Source organism: Cibotium barometz, chromosome 4 (assembly GCF_041138505.1).
Source record: "Cibotium barometz isolate CiBa-2024 chromosome 4, ASM4113850v1, whole genome shotgun sequence".
Taxonomy (NCBI): domain Eukaryota; kingdom Viridiplantae; phylum Streptophyta; class Polypodiopsida; order Cyatheales; family Cibotiaceae; genus Cibotium; species Cibotium barometz.
Window position 1 is genome coordinate 15,547,352 of NC_141049.1, and position 26,782 is coordinate 15,574,133.

The following is a 26,782-nucleotide window of genomic DNA, read 5'->3' on the forward strand; positions in this document are numbered from 1 at the left end:
GCCATAAAACGTGAAGGTGATGGAGGCCTGACTCACCACCCAACCATGACAGCCGTGGGCAAAACCCACAAGACTTGGCTGTCCCCACCGAGCCACGAGCTGAGCTAACTAGCAAGACACACCAACCAGTCTCTACTCCGTGACGTCCCATACCGCCACGGAGCTACCCTCGCGGGCCTCGAGACTGTTACCAACCTCGGCTGCATGAAGCAGGTGCACGTCTACACTAGATCCAGGCTCCTGACCGCAGAGCTCTCGCAAAGACTTGCGAGACTCTGACCAACTGACTGACCTTGGCCACCCTTTTATAGGCTCTTGGCCGGTCACCGGGCGTCCACACTTGGGCGCCCCCCCGTCAATCCATCCCTAGCTCAGCTCACCAATCAGCTTGCCTAGCTCCAAGCTACCTCAAGCCTCAAAGCTAGTCTTGTGTGCACTCTGACCAACTGACTGACGTTGGCAACCCTTTAATAGGCTCTTGGCCGGTCACAGGACATCCACACTTGAGTGCCCGCCCGTCAATCCATCCCTACATACACTCTGTGCACATGACAAGACCTTTTAAAGGTTGGCCCATGGGCGGCCTTCAATGAGGTTATACATACAGGTTCTCTCCCAAAGATACCATGTGCCTCATTCACCTTATCCCCAAAAGAGGGTGGCGATCGTACGGAGCTTCGCACTAACACAGACTACAAAATCCTTGCCAAGGAGATCAGCTTGTGCCTTGAGCCTCACCTACTAGATTTGATCCATGACATACAAGTAGGTTTCCCCCGGGATAGGGCCGGGCAATCCAAGATAACATCTTCACTTGTTGGGAGGCGATTACCTGGCGATTGAGGATACAGCATCTCTCCTTCTCGACTTCCAGAAAGCCTGGGATTTCTTGGAGGGCACCCTGTTTGCAGATGGGTTTCTCAACCTCCAAGATTTGGGGTCTTTCCACCTTTATTCCTCCACTCTCACACCTAGGTTCTCATTCACAAGGCGCGAGGAGATTGCTTCCCGATTTCTTGATCTGTGTAACAAGGCTGCCTCCTGGCCCCCTTCCTTTTTCCTCTTGGTTGCAGAGGCGATGAGTTGTTTTCTTTGGGCATACAACAAGTTCTCTCTCCCACGTTGAGGGAAACCTCCAGTGCTTTGCTACCACCATTGAGGAGTTTTGCCTCACCTCGTCTGTCCACACCAAATAACACAAGTAGGGTGGTTTTTGGATCAGCACATTTCCGACCCTGAATTGGTGTCCAAATGAGGCCTTTCAGTGGATTCCTGGGGGCACCATGGTTCGCTACCTAGGCTGCCACGTGGGTAAAGACATTACATCTAAGCAACAAATCGTTGTCGTCCTCCTAACGTTTGGAGGAATGTTCTGTACCTAACACTAATCCTTGGGATTCGGTCCTAATCAAGGTTGGGGAGCCCTATTCGAAACTACCTAGGCTATGATGAGAGCTAGCCATAGTCTCCTCATAAATCTAGTATACTTGATGGCATCCTCAAGTGTTCTGTTATGATTGTTCCTCACAAGGAGCTTGTGATCTCATGCATGTATACGGATAAAAAGTTGTGGCATCCATGTGCCCTGCTTGAGACTGCAACTCTCTAAATCTCTGTAAATATGTGTCAAAAGACATGTTGCACATATCCAAGTCTGCAAACTTGGACACCACATCAAACTCATCCTCCGCTTGGAGGAACATCTCGGAACTGTGCCTCGAAATCTCCCCAAGTACTGGGTTTATCCCTGAGTTCTCTCCACCAAGTAAGGGCCTTCCCCTTTAGGAGACCCCTCACCATCTGTATCTTCTCGGCATTAGGGAAAGGCTGAAACTCAAAGTGCACGTTCCAACGGTTGATCCAAGAGTCTACAACCTCCTATGTCCTCTCCTCCTCCTCAGCCGCAAAAGCATCAAGTCTGAAGGAAGAAGCCAAAACAACCGTACCTAGAGTAGGGGCTGAACCAACCACTACCCTCTGAATAAGTAATACTTGTTCCCGCAACTGCTGAATATTAACCTGTAAATCTGTCCGGAGTTTGGCCATGTGCCCCTCAAGGCAAGTTTTCCTGAACTCAACCGGCTTCCCATGGGGTTGAGGATGCTCCTCATGGTCTGATAGGTTATCATCAAACTGAAGTTCAGGCTCCATAGATGAAGTGAAGATAATAAAGCGGATGTCACTGCAAGAAACTAAGTGCCGATTCTGAAATTCAGAAACCAAAGAGAGAAAAGCATGCTTTTACACGAGAAAAGACCAGAAATCATGCGAAAAACCCCCACCTATCAATCCTCCACGCATGTAAGGGGCTCCTCCCTAGGATCACCTAGTACACAGGCATAAACAAGATTAGTACAAACAAAGAAGGGTGCAGGCAAGCGCACTATCTAGGTCCCAACCGTAGATTCGCATCCGCAAACCACTGTAAACCGGCCTTCAGAAACCAAAGGGCGGTGGAACAAACACTTGCACATAAAACACTTCAACACCATTGAGGACCTAGAAAAGGAAAACAAACAGGGGGAGCTAGAGTGCTCCTGCAAATAGTACACGGACACCGATTGGCCCCAAATCGCAGTGGCGCCCCTTGCGGTATTTCTTTAATTGATTAAAAGAGCTTTGATTACAAAATAAGGCTGGGAACTCAGCCGTCACAGTAGAACCCTTGAAGCCTGCAAAGATCCTGCATCTGGCTTCTTGTCCACTCGGCATCCACAAACAAGTCCAGCCAATGCTCACATCGAAAGACTCTCTCACATTGAGTCTGCATACAGAAGCTTTCTCCCATGATCAAGGCGCCACATCCATCCATAGCCTCTCACACTATGAACAGCATCACACCCTGACCATCCAGTGCTTCTGCATCACAACACAGACTCCCAAACTGTCTCTCAAAAGAGTACTCGCATCACAACACAGCATACCATACAGTTGACACACCTCTACAAACCCTCTCTACCATCCAAGGGTACTATCCATCTCTGTCATGGATTCCCTGACCCCTGTCTTGTCAGTAGCAAGGCTGTACCAAACATGTGTCCACTCCTGTACCTTCTGCCTACATGTGACCTATCTCCTGGAGAAACCCAAAAACATGTTTCCTCGCCAACAACGGCATACATCTAGTTACCTGTTCCCTCATGAAACATCTGGCAACATAGAGATGCCCATAGCTGTAGTTCCCACTGTTCCTTTCTAGCAAGAGAAAACAATCTGCTCCATGAGCACACAGCCATGCGAGCTTGCTTCACTCCCATGCCAAGAAACATAACCACATGACCTGTACTTGCAGCCAAAAACCCAAGCACATGGCTGAATTTGCAGCCAAACAAAAACAGCCCATAAACTGTCCCAAAACAGTCCTGAATCAAAGCATAGAAAGGCTGAAAGTTCCATCAGATGAACACCATCGACATGATGTCTATGTTCATGGAAAACTAACCTCTGCCTTCTGTAAAAACACGGCGTTCTCCAAAAAGCACACACATGGCCTAGCTTTTTATGCGCCGCATGAACCCTGGTGATGCGCCACCTACAACAGTACAAAACTGACCTGAACTGGCCCACTTGTACCTGCTGGACAGAAACTGTACGCCGGCTGTACCCGACTGTACCAGCTGGTACAGATCTGTACCTACAATCAGCCGCCTATCAGCAGTTGTACAGCCGCCTGTACCTGCTGTACAGTTCCCTGACGGCTTCACCTGCACCAGCCAACCACAGCGCAGCAATCGACTGAATCAACGCTGCCTGTACTTGCAGCCGGCTGTACCTGCAGCAATCGTACCTGTACCTGCTGTCGTACAGATCAGTACGGGCAAGCTGTACGGCCTGTTCTTCCAGAACTCATAGCAGCCACACCTGACTGGAAAAGCACACCCACCACAAAAGATAGGCGCCTGCTGCTTTTTCTGCCCTACAGCCCCTCTTTTACCAAAAAGCTCACACGTGGCCCCAAAATAGCTTATGGGCCACGTTTTCTTTAATGAAGGGCTTTATAATAACTTTAAAGGTTTTTAAACCTTTGTCCCCTCCAAAATCCTTTTGTTCTCTTTCACACATGGGGTTGTCCACATATGGGCTCCCTTTTTGACTCCAACCTGATGCCATTCACACTGTCCACCATGTCCCCGTGCACACCCGCATCTTGTCCAGAGAAAAACACAAGGTCGTGACATACCCCCCTCTTGAAAAATGGCAAACGTCCTCGATTGCACTCAATGGCACAGTAAAGCATCTCATGAGCAAAGACACCCCATATGGCAAAAATAATGGCCCTCCAATGCATCTGAGTGATAAAATAATCATCCTGCACAATAAGCCACATTGTCCTCTTGCTTGTTCCTTCAGAACCTACAGCAAAAGTCTAAAACCAAATGGAAACACGTTAACTGTGTTAGCCAAAAACAAAACCATGCATCATTCTACATATGGCACACATATGCATGACACACATATGCATTCGCAAACAATATGCTCCTCAAAATGCTCTACCTACTCCAAAGTAACAGTCTAAGGGCTGCTCGCAAGCCTTACGCCCATGGGCATCCCGCAGGACCCATGACTGATGGTAAAACATGAGCATATGAAAGCACTCAATGCATCCAAACACTACATCCACTAAGTACTTTCCCACATATGTTTCATGGCCATCCCGCAGGAGTTACACCCAATGGTGCATCCATGAACATAATAAAGCACTTGATGTATCATACCAACATACATGCAGCACATGACACAATGCAGAGTATTTCCCAATGTATTCTCAATGGTACCAGGATCCAATGGCACCAGAATACAAAAATACCTCTACCTCAAAAAGTGTATGCATACATGCAAAAACAGAGTTCGATCCATATTTCCATGAACCAAACCAACTCTAGGACTGCTCGCAAGACTTATGCCCTCCATAGAGTTATCCATAGTTGCAGTTAGAGTTCCAGGTGCGCGCGATTGTGAACCATACTCAACCATCACCTCATGTGTCTAGAACACAATATCATAGAAGTCCCATAAGCAGATGTACTGTCAGCCTCAGTACCTTCGGGTGAATACAAAGATGTCACCAAGCGACTCCTAGATAACAAATGAGCCTGTCTGTAACAAGGGAGCGGAGGTGCTACCCCCCTCTTGAGCATCAGGCAATGCTCCAGACCTATGCTCTGCTGAACCTGAATGAGCCGTAACAAGAGTCGACTCCAACTCATAGGCATCAAAATAAAGCTGCAACTCCTGAGGTGAATCTGCTAAGTCACCCTCCTCCATCCACTTCGCATCCATCAGTGAACCTCCTCCATCCACTTCGTATCCATCAGTGAACAGCTCTTGAACTTCACAGGATAGCGACGGGAAACCTTACCTTGTACCTTTCTTTCCTTATGTGCCAGTATATGCTCAGGAATAAGAACCTCGTCAAGTTCCTCTTCCATCTGAGTCTCATCTGATACATCCTCAGGCACCCAAAACCTGCTTGCACTCCACCCAAGTGGTAAGCACAAGTCCTCGATGAAGCATAGTAGATCACCACTGCTAAACATAGAAAGAAACTGTCTTCCGAACCCATGAAGCCTCTATGAAGATACCACTGGTGACAAACTGTCGAAAGCCATAGCCTTCAACGCATCTCCTACACCATAACACTTCAACTGCTTCTTGTTCCTGGGAGACTACTTCTTGTCCTTGGTGTCTTTTCTCCTGAGCTTCATCTTCAGCTTTTGCTCTTCACCTCATATAGGCAAAGACACAAAATCCTGTACTATGTCCTGCACTTCCTTTTTACTTTCCTCATGTTGAAGCTTTTGATGTGACTCTCATGAGACAACCACGAGCTCGCCCCCTTAGGAAAGTTGGCGATTGTCTCGACCAAAGCAACCACGGACTCGCCTCCTTCAGAAAGTCGACGATGTGTCCCGGCAATGGAACCTTGTAAACCGGCCTTCAGAAACCAAAGGGCGGTGGAACAAACACTTGCAATAAAACACTTCAACACCATTGAGGACCTAGAAAAGGAAAACAAACAGGGGGAGCTAGAGTGCTCCTGCAAATAGTACACGGACACCGATTGGCCCCAAATCGCAGTGGCGCCCCTTGCGGTATTTCTTTAATTGATTAAAAGAGCTTTGATTACAAAATAAGGCTGGGAACTCAGCCGTCACAGTAGAACCCTTGAAGCCTGCAAAGATCCTGCATCTGGCTTCTTGTCCACTCGGCATCCACAAACAAGTCCAGCCAATGCTCACATCGAAAGACTCTCTCACATTGAGTCTGCATACAGAAGCTTTCTCCCATGATCAAGGCTGCCACATCCATCCATAGCCTCTCACACTATGAACAGCATCACACCCTGACCATCCAGTGCTTCTGCATCACAACACAGACTCCCAAACTGTCTCTCAAAAGAGTACTCGCATCACAACACAGCATACCATACAGTTGACACACCTCTACAAACCCTCTCTACCATCCAAGGGTACTATCCATCTCTATCATGGATTCCCTGACCCCTGTCTTGTCAGTAGCAAGGCTGTACCAAACATGTGTCCACTCCTGTACCTTCTGCCTGCATGTGACCTATCTCCTGGAGAAACCCAAAAACATGTTTCCTCGCCAACAACGGCATACATCTAGTTACCTGTTCCCTCATGAAACATCTGGCAACATAGAGATGCCCATAGCTGTAGTTCCCACTGTTCCTTTCTAGCAAGAGAAAACAATCTGCTCCATGAGCACACAGCCATGCGAGCTTGCTTCACTCCCATGCCAAGAAACATAACCACATGACCTGTACTTGCAGCCAAAAACCCAAGCACATGGCTGAATTTGCAGCCAAACAAAAACAGCCCATAAACTGTCCCAAAACAGTCCTGAATCAAAGCATAGAAAGGCTGAAAGTTCCATCAGATGAACGCCATCGACATGATGTCTATGTTCATGGAAAACTAACCTCTGCCTTCTGTAAAAACACGGCGTTCTCCAAAAAGCACACACATGGCCTAGCTTTTTATGCGCCGCCTGAACCCTGGTGATGCGCCACCTACAACAATACAAATGAAACCGATCCCGTCAAGTGGGAAAGACTCAATTGGACACCTACACGTTTAATAGCACAACTTTAAAACCACAAATATGAAATGGACAACTTAAAACAACTTGAAATTTAAATGACAGAAATGGAAAGATGGACACCAGCACTGGGGCCGGAACGGGCCGACCCCCCCCTCAATATATGATATATTTATTGGGAGTATTTAAAGAATACAATGCTTCACGGGTTCTGAGAACCAGATCATGTCCATGTACATATGAAAACAGTACTAAACAGATAGCTCGAATTACGATGTAGAAAAACTCGGAGCAGAACGACCACTAGTGTGGTCCAATCACTACGGTCCTGTGCTTTCACTGGACTCCGCGGAGAGCACCACACTGGTGTTCCGAGACCACGCACAGACAGGCGCTCTCGTACTAACGCCTGGCTCTCCCGATCTCAGCACCTTTGGACCGAGGTTCGCCCATATAGCTTGGACAACCCGGCACCGAACGGGTGTAGGCCGAGCGGGACGAATCTTTTACCAGATTTTAAACATTAAATGCTTTACTCAAATCTGAAAATCACTTACTTGTAGTTGGTTGATAAAAGACCAAGACTTGTGGAATGATGAAGTCTTCCAGGTGATGAAGAAGCAGTTGCCTCGTGGTGAACCACCAAGGCAGGTACCTCCGTAAAAGAAAACCAACACTTGTGGTATGATGAAGCCACCAACAGTAAGTGCTGCAGCCGTCAGGTAATAGTGTACAACCGCCTGACTATTAAGGTTTAGTTGCTGTACAAGGGAAAATAGCCGCCTGTTGGAGAGGAAAGAAAGGGCAGTTTGCTGGTGAAAACACGCAGCCTGCAAGACCAGGGGATTCGCCTGTAGAGGGCTGCGTATGCTGTATGGAGATGGCCGCCTGCAGCAAAGCTTATGTGTGGAGCGCACCACAAGTCAATGCTAGCCGCCTGTAGAAGTGGAGGCGCAGTCAACAGCATAGGAAAACAGAGATGCGCCTGAAGTGGGGCAGCCGCCTGTGAGGAAGGGCACCAGGCTGAAGTGTGTGCAGTCGCCTGTTGTTGCAGCCCTTGGGAAGAGTAGCCGCCTGGTTGCTGTAGAAGCAGCCGAGTAGGAGGTGGCTGTAGAGGAAGCAGCCGCCTCAAAGAGGCATGCGCAGCCTGTGTGTGTAGCACACCTGCAATTCTGTGCTGACCGCCTGTAGAGAGTTAGGCGCAGGCAGCAGCAGCATAAGCACCCCCAGCAGCAAGCGTAGCAAGACTCCCGTCGTCAGGAAGCTTACGAGGGGTGACGCCAGAAGCGATGGCCTTTTTCGCTTGATGGAGAGATTTCTTTTTAATAAATTAAGGTGGAGTTAACTGTTGATAATACCCACGCATGCATGAGGGTGGGGGAGTTTGGGTAGGTGCCTTTGCCCACCCCCACACTCACTTAAATGGGGCTCCCCACCTTGGCCCCAAAGTGGGTGCCCAAAGTGGTGCCCACATTTAAGTGAATGTGAACACTTCACCTTATAAATCAAAGGGTTAGTATTTAAAACATTTAAAACAACATGTACCATATACTTACCACCTGTTCACATGCACTGAAACTCGTCAGAATACAGGGCACACTTCACGACTCACTGGCAGGCGTCCCCGCTCAGTAAGTAACACGTCAAGCAGGCAAACACACGAATACATGTCATGCGAAAACAGTTTCAAACATGCAAAATATGTGTGCATGTGCAAAAAGTAACATGGACATATCTCCCGTTCATGGAACATGTACAAAATATCTGTCGGCACAAAACTGGCACGACATAAAAACATAAAAATCCTGGTCTTCCTATGGAGTGACAGTCCCATAGGTAAGACACAGTTCCAGGCACGAGTTTCCCTAGGTGTGACAGTCCCATAGGTAAAACATGGCACGAATACTGGCCCTTCCATGGCGTGACAGTCCCATGGATCGAACACAGTCCAGGTCATACACGGGTGGCACTGATCTGGCTCCCGTCCATACGACACCATCCTGCTAACACACGGGTGGCACCAGTCTGGCTCCCGTCCATGTCAGCAAAATACTGGCCTCTTCACATGAGACACTGGCCTGGCCTCAAGTGAACGAGACGCAAAAATGTGGGAATGGACCAAATGGTCGGCCAATTGGTGACATCCCCCCGGGCTTCTAAAGAGTTGACCTCAACTTAAAAGCCTCAAGATATGCCTGCAGCAATTGCGGATAATCTGCAAAATATTCCTCATTTACCCACTTGGCATCAATAGGCAAATAATTCTTAAACTTCACAAGGTATCTCCTGGAAAGCTTTCCTGCAGGTAGCTTTCGCTCCTTGTGAAATACAATCTGTTCTGGCTGGAGGATCTCCTCAAGCTCTTCAATTTCTGGCGGATCTTCTGTGACAGGCTCATCAGGATCTGGCCCCACATATTTCCGAAATAGACTCACATGAAAAGCATTGTGAATCTTCCAATGACTAGGTAAAGCAAGCCTGTATGACACTTCATTGATTTTGTGAATCACCTTGAAGGGTCCATAATAGCGAGGAGAAAGCTTAGGATATGATCCTTCTCGTCCTGGCCTCTTTCGAAGCCTAGCCTTCTCAAATTTCAGCAATACCCAATCACCTTCTTTGACTTCCATGTCCCTTCTATGCTTATCAGCAGCCTTTTTATGCTTATCCTGAGATCTTGCAATGGCTGTCCGCACCTGACCAAAGGCAACATCCAAGTCACGAACATATTCATCAGCAGCAAAAATCTCATCCTTGGTACGAAGGATGGGTGGCAAGACCACTCTGCCATAAATAATCTCAAACGGAGCCTTTCCTGTGGAAGCATGGATTGTATTGTTGTAGGCAAACTCAACAAGTGGAAGATACTTCTCCCATGCACTCTTTTGATCTGCCACATAACACTTCAACAAATCCAACACAGCTGAATTTGCAGCTTCACTTTGGCCATCCGTTTGGGGATGATAAGCTGATGAAAACTCAAGCTTAGTACCCATATTATCAAACAAAGCCCTCCAAAATAGGCTTGTAGTCCTGGGATCTCTATCCCCAACAATGGATTTAGGCATACCATGATGCTTGAAAATATTAGCAAGAAAAAGCTTTACCATATGATCAGCTTTAATGGTTTTCTTGACGGGCAAGAAGTGAGCTTGCTTGCTAAACCTGTCCACAATAGTCCAAATAGCATCATTCCCATGCTGGGATCTAGGCAAATCCATAATAAAATCCATCGTGATACTTTCCCAAGGTTGCGAGGGAATAGGCAATGGCTGAAGCAAACCTGGAGGCTTTTGCCTGTCGAATTTCACCTTTTGACAAGTAATACATTCACGCACATAAGCCTCAATGTCTTTACGCATGCTTGGCCAAAAGAAGTACCTCTGAATCATGCGAGTAGTAGGCATTATACCTCTATGACCAGCGTATGGTGGAGCATGACATTCGTCCATAACCTTTGGACGCAAATCCTTCACCACACATAGGCAATTATCCTTCATGAGATAACCCTCATTGATAACATAAGAGGCATGTGAATGACCAGCCATCAAATCAGTCCATATATGGCAAAAATCAGCATCCAAATGATACAAATCTCTCATAGCAGATAGATCGCCATGAGAGGCCACTGAGACTGCAGCAATATAAGGCCTCCTAGATAGTGCATCGGCCACGACATTTTTCTTTCCTGGAGTATGCACAATCTGAAAATGAAACATGGAAAGAAAATTCGCCATTCTCATTTGCTTCTCTGAAAGCTTGGTTTGAGATAGAAAGTATCTCAAGCTTTGATGATCTGTCTTGACCACAAATTCAGCCCCAAGAAGGTAGTGTTTCCAAATCTTTAAGGCATGAATTACAGCCAAGAGCTCTTTCTCATAGATATCCATATGAAGCTCAGCATCATGCAAACGACGACTCTCGTATGCAACTGCATGCCCTTCTTGATTTAGGACAGCTCCTATGCAATCACCACAAGCATCACATTCAACCACGAATGACTTGTGCAAGTCAGGAACAATCAATACTGGACCACATATGATCGCATGCTTGAGCTGCAAGAAAGCATCTTGTTCCTTTGAAGTCCATTTGAAAACAGTTTTCTTCTTCGTGAGATCATGTAGAGGAGTGGCAATCATAGCAAAATGCCTTATGAAACGCCTGTAATACGAACATAATCCCAGAAAACTACGTACTTGATGTACGTTTTGCAATTCGGGCCAATTCCGAATAGTCTCTATCTTTGCAGGATCCATTGTAACTCCATCCTTGGATACAATATGTCCCAGATAATGAATCTCTGAAAGGAAAAACTCACTTTTCTTGGCATTGACGAAAAGTTTATGCTTCCGCAACTCTTCGAACACTGTGACCAAATGAGTTCTGTGTTCCTGCTCATTCTTGGAGAAAACCAAGATATCATCAAAGAAGACTCCTGTAAACTTGCGATGGGGTCGGAATATCCTATCCATCATACGATTAAAAGTAGCAGGAGCATTGGTGAGACCAAAAGGCATTACCAAGAATTCATATAATCCGAAGGCTGTCCTGAATGCAGTCTTATGGACATCTTGTGGCACCACGCGAATCTGGTGATAACCACTCTTCAAATCAAGTCTGCTAAAGCAAGCTGAGCCATCAAGCTTATCCAAGATATCATCAATACGTGGAATAGGAAATCTGTTCTTGATGGTAAGCTTGTTCAAAGCTCTATAATCTACACACATACGGAATGATCCGTCCTTCTTTTGAACAAGAAGCACAGGAGAGCAGTAAGGTGAGGAACTGGGCTGAACCAAACCTTTCTCCAAAAGCTCATTAACCTGCTTCATAATTTCTTCTTGTTGTGCAGCACTCACTCGGTATGCGGGTTTGTTAGGTGGAGAACTACCTGGCACAAGATCTATGCAATGATCTTCGGGCCTTTGGGGAGGTAGTTCACCTGGCAATGAGTCAGCAAAACAGTCTTTGAATGCATTAAGAAAATTCAGCCTATCATTAGACATAGCATCCACATTTTGATGATTTGGCACAAGACTATCACGCACAAAAACCAAGTACGCTGAAAGACTCTTTTTGATTGCTTTATTAATTTGGATGTGTGATACAACTGGGATAGAATCCCCTTCTTTGCCAGCATCAATAAAGTGCATGCGGCCTTTATGCATAAAAGAAATCATATTAGACTTGTAGTCTTTGCGGGGCTCAAGCCTATGGTGCCACGGCTTGCCCAACAATGCATCACATCCATTCAAAGGAGCAACTAAGAAATGCTCATTGTCAAGATAACCCTGTATATGAATACGCAACTTTCCAATCAAAGGGGTAACCTGCACCTCTTTGCCAATAAATGCAGCTTCAGCTTCAATCTGAGGTCCCATGCTTTCAACCTCAATTCCCAATGCAGCTGCCATTTGCATAGAGATGAAATTGTCAGTTGCACAGTCATCAAACATGAAGAGTGCGGGCTGATCCTTAACTTGCCCCCAAGCCTTGCAAACCATTCTCTCTTTAGCATCATGACCTGTATTACCTTGCACATCAGGAACTGCATGAACATTTGCTTTGGTGTGCTTGTCCTCGTGCTTTGGTTTGCGATCTGGGCATTGCCGGAACATGTGGTCTTTGCTACCACAAGAAAAGCATTTTCCATCCTTAGCATATTGCTCTCTTTGCTCCGGGGTTAATCCAAATTTGTTCTTTCTTGGGCCCTGTTCTTTATTTTCAGCTTTACCACCCTTGTAAGGCTCCCGGAAGTTCTTTTTAGGTGGCTGTCCACCCTTTTGCTGATTTGGGACAGCCTTGTCCTTTGCTTTGGAACCTCCTTGATCCTGCTTGATCTTGAGCACCAATTGCTCTATAGCAAGGGCAGAAGCTGTGAGTTGTTGCAACGTATGTTTTGGGTGCAATTCAATACCCGATCTATAAGCAGGTTGCAATCCAGAACGAAACTTCCTCTTTCTTTCCTCCTCAGAGATTAACATGAAGGGAGTCACTTCCAGCAACACTTTCCAAAATTTGTTAACATACTGTTGCACACTCTCGTTATCTTTTTGTTCCAGCCTATCCCACTTTTGAGTGAGAGTTTGCTCTGCATTGGGTGGCAGGAACTGAGCATAAAATCTGTCTTTGAATTCCTTCCAAGTAGAGATGGGATCCTTGGTGATCTTTTCGGTGATCCACCAATGGGCAGCAGTGCCTTTCAGAAACATACTAGCATGGCGCACCTTCGACTTTTCTGTAAAGTCTTCATCGCTAAAAGCAATGTCGAACTGTGCCACAAACGCTAGCACCTTAGAAGCATCATGTTCACCATGAAAGACATCAAATTTGACAGATTTATCACCTGCTTTGAACTCCTTGAGCTTCCTGGCATGAGGCTCATGGTCCTCTCTTTTTCTTTTCCCCTTATCCAACGGGGTAGCCCTGTCTGCATGGGCTCCATGGGCCGTCATAGAAGCTTCATGGGGCACGGTGGCATGTGCTCCACGAACTCGAAGCTCAGATGCATGTGACTTACCTGCATATGGTATAGTCTCTCCATGAGACAACTCAGAAGGCAAAATTTTTCTGGAAGCAGACCTGTCACCATGAGATACATATCTTGCATGCATGTGACTTTCGTGCCCTCCATGAGCACTGGCATACATAAATCTGTCAGGCTTAGTGCCTTGGGGAGAGGATGCATGTCGAGAGGTGACAGTCACCTCTTCCTTTTGCATATAAGATTTCAGCCTCTGGGATGCGGGATCTCCATGCTTCAAACGAGGTGGATTTCTGAAAATCAGCTCCCCGTCATCCCCCTCTTTGATATCACCTTTGCGAAGGAGATAGGCAAGTGCCAACTCCCTTGGTTTCTTGCCCACTTCACGAGCCATTGATTCAAAGGTTACATCAACCATAGCATCAGCCTTCCTGGCTTCAATAGCACTTTGTAGATGAGGATCTTCATGCAAAAACTTCAATTCTTGCTCTTGAGCCTGCAAAAGTTTTCTCATATGTTCCATTTCAGCCCTCATAGCATCAGGGTCTTGTTCAAGCATAACTGTCTTTCCTGGAGACAGTTGACCTTTGGATTCACTATCCAGAACCCTTTCAAGAGGCTTGTGTCTACCTCGCAGGGCATCAGACCCACGAGAAGCACTAGAGGGACCCCTCGAATTTGGCACTTCCAAAGGGTTGCCTTGGCTGTCCATTGTGTTCAAAGTTTGCTAAAAGCGGGATGTCCAATACACAGGTTCGTTTCCCCACTAGGAAGAGGGAAACAACCGTGCTCTGATACCAATGAAACCGATCCCGTCAAGTGGGAAAGACTCAATTGGACACCTACACGTTTAATAGCACAACTTTAAAACCACAAATATGAAATGGACAACTTAAAACAACTTGAAATTTAAATGACAGAAATGGAAAGATGGACACCAGCACTGGGGCCGGAACGGGCCGACCCCCCCCTCAATATATGATATATTTATTGGGAGTATTTAAAGAATACAATGCTTCACGGGTTCTGAGAACCAGATCATGTCCATGTACATATGAAAACAGTACTAAACAGATAGCTCGAATTACGATGTAGAAAAACTCGGAGCAGAACGACCACTAGTGTGGTCCAATCACTACGGTCCTGTGCTTTCACTGGACTCCGCGGAGAGCACCACACTGGTGTTCCGAGACCACGCACAGACAGGCGCTCTCGTACTAACGCCTGGCTCTCCCGATCTCAGCACCTTTGGACCGAGGTTCGCCCATATAGCTTGGACAACCCGGCACCGAACGGGTGTAGGCCGAGCGGGACGAATCTTTTACCAGATTTTAAACATTAAATGCTTTACTCAAATCTGAAAATCACTTACTTGTAGTTGGTTGATAAAAGACCAAGACTTGTGGAATGATGAAGTCTTCCAGGTGATGAAGAAGCAGTTGCCTCGTGGTGAACCACCAAGGCAGGTACCTCCGTAAAAGAAAACCAACACTTGTGGTATGATGAAGCCACCAACAGTAAGTGCTGCAGCCGTCAGGTAATAGTGTACAACCGCCTGACTATTAAGGTTTAGTTGCTGTACAAGGGAAAATAGCCGCCTGTTGGAGAGGAAAGAAAGGGCAGTTTGCTGGTGAAAACACGCAGCCTGCAAGACCAGGGGATTCGCCTGTAGAGGGCTGCGTATGCTGTATGGAGATGGCCGCCTGCAGCAAAGCTTATGTGTGGAGCGCACCACAAGTCAATGCTAGCCGCCTGTAGAAGTGGAGGCGCAGTCAACAGCATAGGAAAACAGAGATGCGCCTGAAGTGGGGCAGCCGCCTGTGAGGAAGGGCACCAGGCTGAAGTGTGTGCAGTCGCCTGTTGTTGCAGCCCTTGGGAAGAGTAGCCGCCTGGTTGCTGTAGAAGCAGCCGAGTAGGAGGTGGCTGTAGAGGAAGCAGCCGCCTCAAAGAGGCATGCGCAGCCTGTGTGTGTAGCACACCTGCAATTCTGTGCTGACCGCCTGTAGAGAGTTAGGCGCAGGCAGCAGCAGCATAAGCACCCCCAGCAGCAAGCGTAGCAAGACTCCCGTCGTCAGGAAGCTTACGAGGGGTGACGCCAGAAGCGATGGCCTTTTTCGCTTGATGGAGAGATTTCTTTTTAATAAATTAAGGTGGAGTTAACTGTTGATAATACCCACGCATGCATGAGGGTGGGGGAGTTTGGGTAGGTGCCTTTGCCCACCCCCACACTCACTTAAATGGGGCTCCCCACCTTGGCCCCAAAGTGGGTGCCCAAAGTGGTGCCCACATTTAAGTGAATGTGAACACTTCACCTTATAAATCAAAGGGTTAGTATTTAAAACATTTAAAACAACATGTACCATATACTTACCACCTGTTCACATGCACTGAAACTCGTCAGAATACAGGGCACACTTCACGACTCACTGGCAGGCGTCCCCGCTCAGTAAGTAACACGTCAAGCAGGCAAACACACGAATACATGTCATGCGAAAACAGTTTCAAACATGCAAAATATGTGTGCATGTGCAAAAAGTAACATGGACATATCTCCCGTTCATGGAACATGTACAAAATATCTGTCGGCACAAAACTGGCACGACATAAAAACATAAAAATCCTGGTCTTCCTATGGAGTGACAGTCCCATAGGTAAGACACAGTTCCAGGCACGAGTTTCCCTAGGTGTGACAGTCCCATAGGTAAAACATGGCACGAATACTGGCCCTTCCATGGCGTGACAGTCCCATGGATCGAACACAGTCCAGGTCATACACGGGTGGCACTGATCTGGCTCCCGTCCATACGACACCATCCTGCTAACACACGGGTGGCACCAGTCTGGCTCCCGTCCATGTCAGCAAAATACTGGCCTCTTCACATGAGACACTGGCCTGGCCTCAAGTGAACGAGACGCAAAAATGTGGGAATGGACCAAATGGTCGGCCAATTGGTGACAACAAAACTGACCTGAACTGGCCCACTTGTACCTGCTGGACAGAAACTGTACGCCGGCTGTACCCGACTGTACCAGCTGGTACAGATCTGTACCTACAATCAGCCGCCTGTCAGCAGTTGTACAGCCGCCTGTACCTGCTGTACAGTTCCCTGACGGCTTCACCTGCACCAGCCAACCACAGCGCAGCAATCGACTGAATCAACGCTGCCTGTACTTGCAGCCGGCTGTACCTGCAGCAATAGTACCTGTACCTGCTGTCGTACAGATCAGTACGGGCAAGCTGTACGGCCTGTTCTTCCAGAACTCATAGCAGCCACACCTGACTGGAAAAGCACACCCACCACAAAAGATAGGCGCCTGCTGCTTTTTCTGCCCTACAGCCCCTCTTTTACCAAAAAGCTCACACGTGGCCCCAAAATAGCTTATGGGCCACGTTTTCTTTAATGAAGGGCTTTATAATAACTTTAAAGGTTTTTAAACCTTTGTCCCCTCCAAAATCCTTTTGTTCTCTTTCACACATGGGGTTGTCCACATATGGGCTCCCTTTTTGACTCCAACCTGATGCCATTCACACTGTCCACCATGTCCCCGTGCACACCCGCATCTTGTCCAGAGAAAAACACAGGGTCGTGACAACCACCCAAGAGCCAAGGGCTCAAGTTCCACTAGTCCATGCCAGTCAGCTCGTGTTGCATGCACGAAAGCCTTCTGTATTGCACTGAAGGTAATCCAATAATGAAGTCCATACTGATACATTCCCATTTCATCTGGGGGATGTCCAATGGATGTAACTTCCCAGGCATTTTTCCTCTCTCAGCTTTGACTTTCTAGCATGACAGACATTGACGTACATGATTCAGTACATCCTTTTTCAGACCAGGCCAAAAGAAGCTTTTCTTTACAGACATGTAGGTTTTTATGAAACCTGGATGTCCTGCTATAATGCTGTCATGGGCTTCATTCAAAATTTGGTCCTTGGTTTCCTCATCATTGGGAATGCATAGCCTGCGATTATAGTACATAATACCATCATCCAGGCTGTACCCTTGAACTCTGTTCAACTCCTGCGGAGTTTTACTTTCCTGCATAAGTAGGGTAGCAATAGGCCTGATCCACAACCCTAAGCCTGATTAAGAACTGTCAAAGTCACACACCAACAGCACACACACCACCCTAGGGCACTGAGCAACATCGGCGGCTGGGATCCCATCTCCCAACCGTTGCTCCCCCCAGAAACCCGGCCGGAGTAGATATCTATGACAAGGTTCCTTCAACTTCCCATGCTCTTGCATATGGGATAATCTACCACAACTTCCAGTCATGCGATAACCCGAGAGTAGCTACAAGAATTGCCACCTCCGACACCCTCCTTCAATTCAATCACCTCAATCAAACAGAGGTTAGGACCACCCAAGACCACACAGGCCGAGCTCTGATACCATGTCAAAATCACGCAGCAACAGCATGCACACCACCCTAGGGCACTGAGCAACATCAGCGGCTAGGCTCCCATCTCCCAACCGTTGCTCCCCCCAAAAACCCGGCCGGAGGAGATATCTATGACAAGGTGCCACCACACCCTATATATGGCTCTTCGACTTCCCATGCTCTTGCATATGGGATAATCCACCACAACTTCTAGTCATGCGATAACCAGAGAGTAGCTATGAGAATTGCCACCTCCAACAAAAACAATATGTTGATTTAAACATGATTAAAGACAGAGGAGAGAGAAGAAGAGAGACGTTGGTGTTAGGGATTTTCTTGTATTTATATGGTACCAAAAGATTGCTTTATGCTTTGTGAATGGATTGCAACCTAAGCTTATGCAAGCAGTATACATGGCTAGACCAAAAACCTTAGGAAGCACAAGACAAAGCTCTACAAGCCGAGTCCTTGCACATGCCTTGGATGGTGGGTAAAACAAAGAACGATAATCGAGATCCATCCCAAAAGAAGAGGTTCAAAGGAGGATCTCAATCAAAGATTGAGCCACAAGAGAAGAAGAATAGGAGTGGGGATAAACCTCCACTTTTCCGAAAGAAGATATCCCGTAAGCAACTTGAAGAGTATGTCAAGGAAGGAAAGTGTTTCCAATGTGGGAAGAAGGGACACATGGCTGTAAAATGTCCCGACAAGCCAAACCAAGAAACCAAGCTGCCCCAAACCGATGCATTGCCAAAGGAACTTCAACATCAGGATGATACACCCCTAGAGAGAAGGCAACTTTAACCAACCCGTGCTTATCCATTTTGATAGTGGTGCTACCCACCACTATATCCATCCCCGAGTGGTCGAAGCTATGAACCTCCCTTCAGATAGGTTCGGAGCTCCTATTCTACAGGTGCCACCTTCGAGGGAATGTCAGCAGTAGTGACCCCTATCTTGGAAAAGCTTCAATTACAGATTGGAGATTATGTGGACCATGAGAACTTTGTTGTTAGTAAAATTGGACATTTTGATGTAATTTTGGGTATGCCTTGGCATAAGAAGATAGATCCGGCCATTGACTGGGCTGGAAACAAGATTAGGTTTCCTTTTAAAGATAAGAATGTAACTTTTGATATAGAAGTTGAGGAAAATTCTATTCCACTCATCAGTCATGTGCAGGTTCCTAAGCAATAAAGCAATCTATTTCTTCGGTGACCCCTATCTTGGAAAAGCTTCAATTACAGATTGGAGATTATGTGGACCATGAGAACTTTGTTGTTAGTAAAATTGGACATTGTGATGTAATTTTGGGTATGCCTTGGCATAAGAAGATAGATCCGGCCATTGACTGGGCTAGAAACAAGATTAGGTTTCCTTTTAAAGGTAAGAATGTAACTTTTGATGTAGGAGTTGAGGAAAATTATATTCCACTCATCAGTCATGTACAGGTTCCTAAAGCAATAAAGCAATCTATTTCTTCATACTTGGTATATATCAGAGATCCAACGAAATCTGAGAGTGATGAATCACTCCCAATTCTTGATCATGAAAGGAAAGATTTCCTAAAGAAATATGAAGATTATTTTACAGATACTCTTCCAGGAGAGTTACCTCCAGAGAGACCAAAAGATCATCAGATTGACATCATGCCAAGAAGTTCACCTCCTAACCGACCTCCTTATTGTGCGAGTCAAGCACAACAGGAGGAGATTATGAAGCAAGTGAATGAGTTATTCGAGAAGGGTTTGATTAGACCTAGTTCATTACCCTTTTGTTCCCCAGTTTTATTGGTTCAAAAAAAGGATGGTTCTTGGTGTTAGAAAAAGTGATCTATGTCATATCATAGACAAGGTCAAAGGGATGTGGATGAATGTGGTGAAGGCTAGGAGTTATCCCACATGCAAAGGCAAAGCCCATATGGTACTTGGACCTATATAAAGGGTCATTTCAATGTAATGTAACACAACAATTCATTCTCAAGTACACAATCTCTTGGTCAAGTAAGTGCATCTTGTGTTGCTTTGTATTGCTTTTGTCATTTGTTTATAATCATGTTTAGCATTATGTTTGAGCCTCCTTAGGCTAGCCTAGTCCTAGATCCATGATTTCCAACATGGTATCAGAGCCTGGCAGGCTATGGCTTAGCTTAGTTTAGTTGTTTTGCCATTTCTCTTCAATATGGTGCCCACAAAAGGAAGTGCCATTGAGAAGAAGGAATAGCAAAATTATTGCATTAGTCTTTGCACCATTAGGGATCTGGTAGGTTCAGCTCTCCAATAGCTTAGGTCTATCTCTCTTAGCTTAGCTTAGTATTTTTCACATCATTAGCACTAATCTCTTTCATTAGGATTATTGTGTTGGTCTCTTTAGTTTAGAGCCCTTTAGACTCTCAAAGGAGATAAGAGTCCATAGACGAGCGCTCGCTTTGCCATACAAGAGGTACTTGGAACACACACCGCATGAAGAGAGAGAGTGAGCATCTAAAGAATAGATAAGCAGCTCGGCAACAAAGCAAAGGCTAGCCGGCAGTGAAGGCTATGCTGTAGACGGCAGCATAAGAACGAGAGATAGCAGCACGGGCCTCAACATTTACATCTCCAAGTGCCAGCTGTTTCAGCAACCTCCGAGACACGCATTTGCAAGAACAAGTAGAGCATGTGTGGCAGCTCACGACGGTGCACGGCCAACCACGAACCTAGTACAGAAGCCAGGAGGGAATGAGAAGCTATCACTGTCCAAAGCAGTAGAAGAAGGAGCTGCCCAGTAGCGCAGGCCACAGCAGAACATAGGCGGTGACGGCGAGACGAAGAAGGCAGTTGACCAGATCCTTATCCAGCATCATCTGTGAAGCCTTCGAACACCAAGCAGATCCGAAATCGACGGAAAGCGCTGACATTTGGCGGTGCCCATCAAAAATACTAACGGTGCGCTGACAACGCAGTTATAAAAACCACCGTTGATACTAAGGTATAAAAACCTTAGTGTAAAAGAGGCCTCCATAGTGGGTGTTCACATGGGAAGCAAATGCTTCATCATCTTGGGATTTCTTTCTTTGGAATTTGTATTCCACAGTGGCATCATCAACAAAATCATCAACAACAAAGATGCAGATGAAGATGCAGACAGAGATGCAAAAATGGATGAAGATAAAGACGAAGATATCGATGAAGATGAACAAGATGCTGTCTATGTTGATTCTTATGTCATGGCTCACATGTCATAATGACGAATGAATTATGCCCTCTCTTACCCAAAGTTTATGTATGGACACCTCTAACCACCGATGATGTAGGTTATGTGTTTTTATGATGCTCACAATATCTCTCAATAGGCCATGTAGCCCTCAAGGGGGGATTGATGGGGAGTTGGGTCTCCATGACCAACAAATGATGATGATGATGCCCATGGATATGATGATGATGATGCTATGATGATGATGGGGTATGGGAGAGGAATGTTTTCATGTAGGAATGTTTTTCATGTCATGTCATTTTCTTTTCGCAATGTAGAAGCTATGCTCCCTATGAGCGATGCTAATTTCTTTTATGTACTGTAGAGCTATACTCCTTATGAGTTAAGCTTTTTCTTTCATGCAATGTTAGAAGCAAGGAAGGGCATTATGATATGCCATGATCAAGGAAGGGTGTTAGAAAAAGTGATCTATGTCATATCATAGACAAGGTCAAAGGGATGTGGATGAATGTGGTGAAGGCTAGGAGTTATCCCACATGCAAAGGCAAAGCCCATATGGTACTTGGACCTATATAAAGGGTCATTTCAATGTAATGTAACACAACAATTCATTCTCAAGTACACAATCTCTTGGTCAAGTAAGTGCATCTTGTGTTGCTTTGTATTGCTTTTGTCATTTGTTTATAATCATGTTTAGCATTATGTTTGAGCCACCTTAGGCTAGCCTAGTCCTAGATCCATGATTTCCAACACTTGGCACATGTGTATTGATTACAGGACTCTTAACAAGATCACTATGAAGAACAAGTTCCCTATTCCTAGGATTAATGACATCTTAGATAGATTGGATGGAGCCACCATCTTTAGTAGAATTGAGTTGAAGAGTGGTTCCATCAAGTCACGATTATTCCAGAGGACATTAAAAAAGACCGCATTCAGGACCACATTTGGACTCTGAGTATGTGGTGATGCATTTTGGTCTTACAAATGCGCCGGCTACCTTCAACCGAATGATGGAAAGAATATTTCGACCACAGAAAGCTTGCAGCTACTTTCTTTGATGACATTATTGTGCATTCTAAGAATGAGGAAGAGCATCAAAAGCACTTTGATATTGTGTTTCAGGAACTGCGAAGCACCAGTTATATGTGAACACCAAGAAGAGTGAGTTCTTTTTGCCACAAATTCACTACTTGGGCGGCTGGGCCACATAGAGTCCAAGGAAGGAGTCAAGATGGATCTAGACAAGGTCAAGGCTATTATGGAATGGCCAGAGTTGACTAGTGTGCATGCAGTTAGAAGTTTCCTTGGCTTATGCTCTTACTACAAAAAGTTCATCAAGTGGTTTGCAGTGGTAGCTAGTCCATTGCATGATTTAACAAAGAAAGCCGTGGGATTTCGGTGGACCAAAGGTGAAAAAGAATCCTTTGAAGCATTAAAATTTTATGCTAGCAAAGAACCGGTATTGATTGTTTTGAGCTTATCAAAGCCTTTTATGATAGAATGTGATGCCTCAGGAGATTGCATCGAAGCAGTCTTGAACCAAGAGGGCCATGCTGTGGCCTATGAGAGTCGAAGACTTCAAGAAGCCGAAAGGACCGCACCTACATATGAGAAAGAATTGATGGCCTAGATGACTATATTGGATTTCACACCAGGCAGTCACTGCGACCAGATGGCCCAGATGACTGCATTGGATATCACAGTCGGGCGGTCATTGCGACCAGATGGCCTAGATGACTGTATTGGATTTCATAGTTGGGCCGTCAATGCAACCAAATGGGCCGATGAACTCTCGGGCGGTCCTAGCGACTAGATAGCCTTGAGGATAGTCTGAGCGGTTTCCCTCGGGAGCCAGATAGCTCAGCACCGGTTTCCAATGAGACCAGAACATGAGGATCATTACTTGTGCATTGCATGCTGATGTATGTTTGAATTTCTTTGACTTTGTGTGCGGTTTTTGATGTGTGAACAATGCTTGGGTTTATGGCATGTGATTGTCCACTGGGCCCCAGACTACTTGGCCAGTACCTGGAAGACCCAGTAGACGCAAATGATGAATAGTTGTTTGTTGACTAGCTTCTGTCTAATTTTTGCAGAAAGTAAGTATAAATTAATTTTATCTAACACATGTTTCAGGCTTGAAGAAGAACCATCAAGAACAAAGCCATTGGTCGAAGATAAGACATCGAGATGTTGTCAAATGAGCAGATGAGACCACAAATATGGGGAAAGACCAAATGCACAAACTCACTAGATGGGGCTAGCACCTGGAGAATGTGACACGCTTACGAGAATGCAGAACACAGTCAGACATCAGATAAGTGTAACTATTTGGGCCCCCTAGCTCTTTTCACATGATGAAACACATGCCCGGGCACTAGATAGATTGATGAAAGCATGGGAACAGGGACTATTATATTCGCACATGGAAAAGCACCAATTTTGGTCAAAAAGTAGGGAAATGCAAAAAAAGTCGAATTGAGTTGACCGCAAGCCAAGGACACCATTGGAAAGAGGAGATTGAGCCGAACCAAAAAGCTAAAAGCCGCTTTTCCAAAAAGCAACTCTAGGGCCAAAAAGCAAGGAACTGAAGCTAGAAAAGAAAAATTCAAGAACTTTGAGAAAAGATGAGTAATATTTTATTATTATTAAAAGACTAAAGCGAAAAGAGAAAGCAAAGAAAAAGTACTGCTTTTAGCAAAAAGCAAGACCCTCCCCAAGTATAAAAGAAGCTTGAGCCCCTCTTGTTGAGCGTCGAGCGTGTGGAGAGCAAGGAGATCATCATCATCATCATCATCGACCACTTCTCCCTACACCACCGCCGGACAGCCCGTCTGCGCCCGTCCGTGCCGCCGCTAAACCGCCGCCTGCTTGGCCCATCGGCCCCAGCGTTGTGTCCAACTCACCCTCTTGCGCCACCTAACTTAGCCTCTGCGTAGAGGCTGCCCAGTCGTCTGCGCCACCTGTGTGCTGCCTGCTTTTTCTGCTCCGCCTGTTTCACTGCCAATAGCGCCATCACCAGAGCAGCAATGCTGCCATTGCCCACCCTTGGCATCCAGCAAAAGACTGGCAAGCAGTGTTAGCAGTCATCTCCTATCTGTATATTTACACCAGGGCCTCTGTTGTGGGTGTGCCCACCTGATTTAGGTGTTTTCTCATTTTTCCCCACTCTCCATATTTTTCCCTATTTTTTCTATTGTGTGGAGGGCTGTCGGCCGCCCACCTGCCTCTGTGTGGTATCCAACAAGATTGTTAGAGCTGGCCGACTTAGTTACTGCTGGCCGACAGGTTTTTTTGCAAGCGACTAGGAGTGCTGCTGGTCGGGTACCTGCAGAGGGATGTCAGCTGTCTTTACAGCAGGCCGACTGACTATAGGGGCCATATAAAATGGCCCCTTGGCCCCCCACTCATTGTATTCTTATATTCGGGATTCCTAGTGTATATAGCAGAGTTACACGCCTCTCTCTCTCCCTCTCCCTCTCCCTCTCTATTGCTGTGTTTTTCTGCAGTGCACTTGCTCTTGTGTTTTCAGATCTTGTCTTCATCTCTGCTGCATATTCTGACATGGTATCAGAGCTCTAGGCTCTTGGAAGATCTTGGGAACTGTGTGAGCAAGAGGGGGGCTGTTTTGTTGCTGATTGGTGGACTGTTTTGGACCGTTCGGGAGGAGGAGAAGCAAGAGGAAGGCGGGCTGATTTGCTGGACAGCCACTTGCAGGTTTAAGTTCTTCATTTTTCCCACCCACCCACCCTTTTCAGTTACATCCCCGCAATGGCAGATTTACTTGAGATGGCTGAGAAGCATGTGAAGATCCCGACACTCCCCACGTTCCCAGTGGACCGTCAGTTGAACGGGAACAACTACGGCATATGGAAGGTAATGATGGAATCTGTTTTGGAGTCTTACAACCTTGCTGATTTCATTGTTGTTGGGGTTCCATGGCCGGAGTTAGAGGAAGGGGAGTTACCCTCGATTCGGAAGGAACGTGAGGCAAAGGCACAGTTATGGGATCGTGTCAATGCCAGGGTCCGTTCTTTCATTTTCCTCACTTGCACACTGCATGTAATCAATCATATCAAGCATATGACGCTGGCCAGAGGCATATGGCAGCATTCGGCTTCTCTCTATAACAGGGTATCACCCATGAAGAGGATCTCCTTGGAAGTACAGATGCGGGTGATCAATCCTGCAAAGTCATCGACGATGCAGGAGCACATCAACAAGCTGCAGACTCTTCAGCAAGAAGTTCTCCAGGCTGGGAAAGAGATATTATCGGAGGATATGGCCATTACGTTGCTGTCGCATTTGCCCTCTAAGTACTCAGCATTTTACTCTTCTTTGATTACACCAGTGGTAAGCTCAGCACCATCACCTGGGAGGAGCTTGTGCCCATGGTCTTGGACCAAGAGGAAAGATTCACGAACCCTCCACAGGGCGGAGGTTCAAAGGCCATAACTGGCAACGGTCAAAAGGCCGGAATAACAATAACAAGGACAAAGGGAAGACTTCATCGGAGAAGTCTTCTGAGAAGAAGCCCGACGCAGACCGAGAGAAACTGAAGGCCAAGAGGACCTGCAATGATTGTGGCGAGAAAGGCCACTATTGGAGGAAGTGTCCTAAGCGGACTGGGAAGAGTGCTGATTCTTCAGCTTCAGCTACAAAGACTCTAGCCTTTCTGCACTTAGAGATGATGGACTCAGATGCTTCATCTTCTTCAAGCAAGGAGGCAGCTGGCTTCACCGCAAAGAATACTCGGGAGTGGATTCTCGACAATGGTGCTTCCAAACACATGACTCCTTCCCATGACTTCTTTCTGAATCTGAAACGGCAGTCAGGTCGCATTTTCATTGGCGACAATTCCACAATTCCGATACACAGTGAGGGCCGGATGGAGATCATTCTCGACGGCAAGGGAGGTAAGCATTCCTCTCGTGTTCTTTACGTCCCAGCACTTGGTTTTCATCTATTGTCAGTGCATGAGGTATGCAAGACTGGCTTCCGGGTGGAGTTTGAGGAGCATTCTGTTGCTCTACGGGACCGCGAGACTGGCCAGGTTGTTTGGGAAGGCGGCATGGAGAATGGTATCTACAAACTCTCCGCACTCTCCTCATTGACAGGTTCTCAGGTTGGTTGACTTGTGGGAGGTGACTTGTGGCACTTTCGGTTTGGCCACTTAAATGTGGATGCGCTATAGCGAGCTTTCCGGGACCAGATGATGGTTGGCTTGCCAGATGTTGGCAGCAGGCAAGGACGTTGCAGTTCTTGCATACGTGGTAAGCAGCACAGGGAATCCTTTCCGAAGCAGGCTTCCAGGCGGGCTTCGAAACCGTTGGAGTTGGTACACACTGACTTGTGTCGACCTATGCAGACACCATCCTTGGGAGGTTCTCTATCCTTCATGCTGCTTGTTGATGATTGTTCCAGATTCACATGGGTCAATTTCCTTTCTCAGAAGGACCAAGCTTTTGCTCGGTTCAAGGAGTGGCATGTGATGGTGGAAAAAGAGTCTGGATTGCAGGTAAAGACTCTTCGGGCCGACAAAGGAGGCGAATTCTCTTCAAATGCTTTCATGAGATTTTGTGCAGATCATGGCATCAAGAGGGAACTGGCCAATACAGGTTCGCCATCAGAGAATGGAGCAGTAGAACGCAA

At 46.4% G+C, this 26,782-nt stretch overlaps 1 protein-coding gene across 2 annotated transcripts in view; it reads right to left on the minus strand.

Annotated features, from left to right (window-relative positions):
- The window catches only part of LOC147638956 (outer envelope protein 80, chloroplastic-like), a 46,433-nt gene that overhangs the window by 15,857 nt on the left and 3,794 nt on the right, over positions 1-26,782 (minus strand). The window lies entirely within an intron of this gene.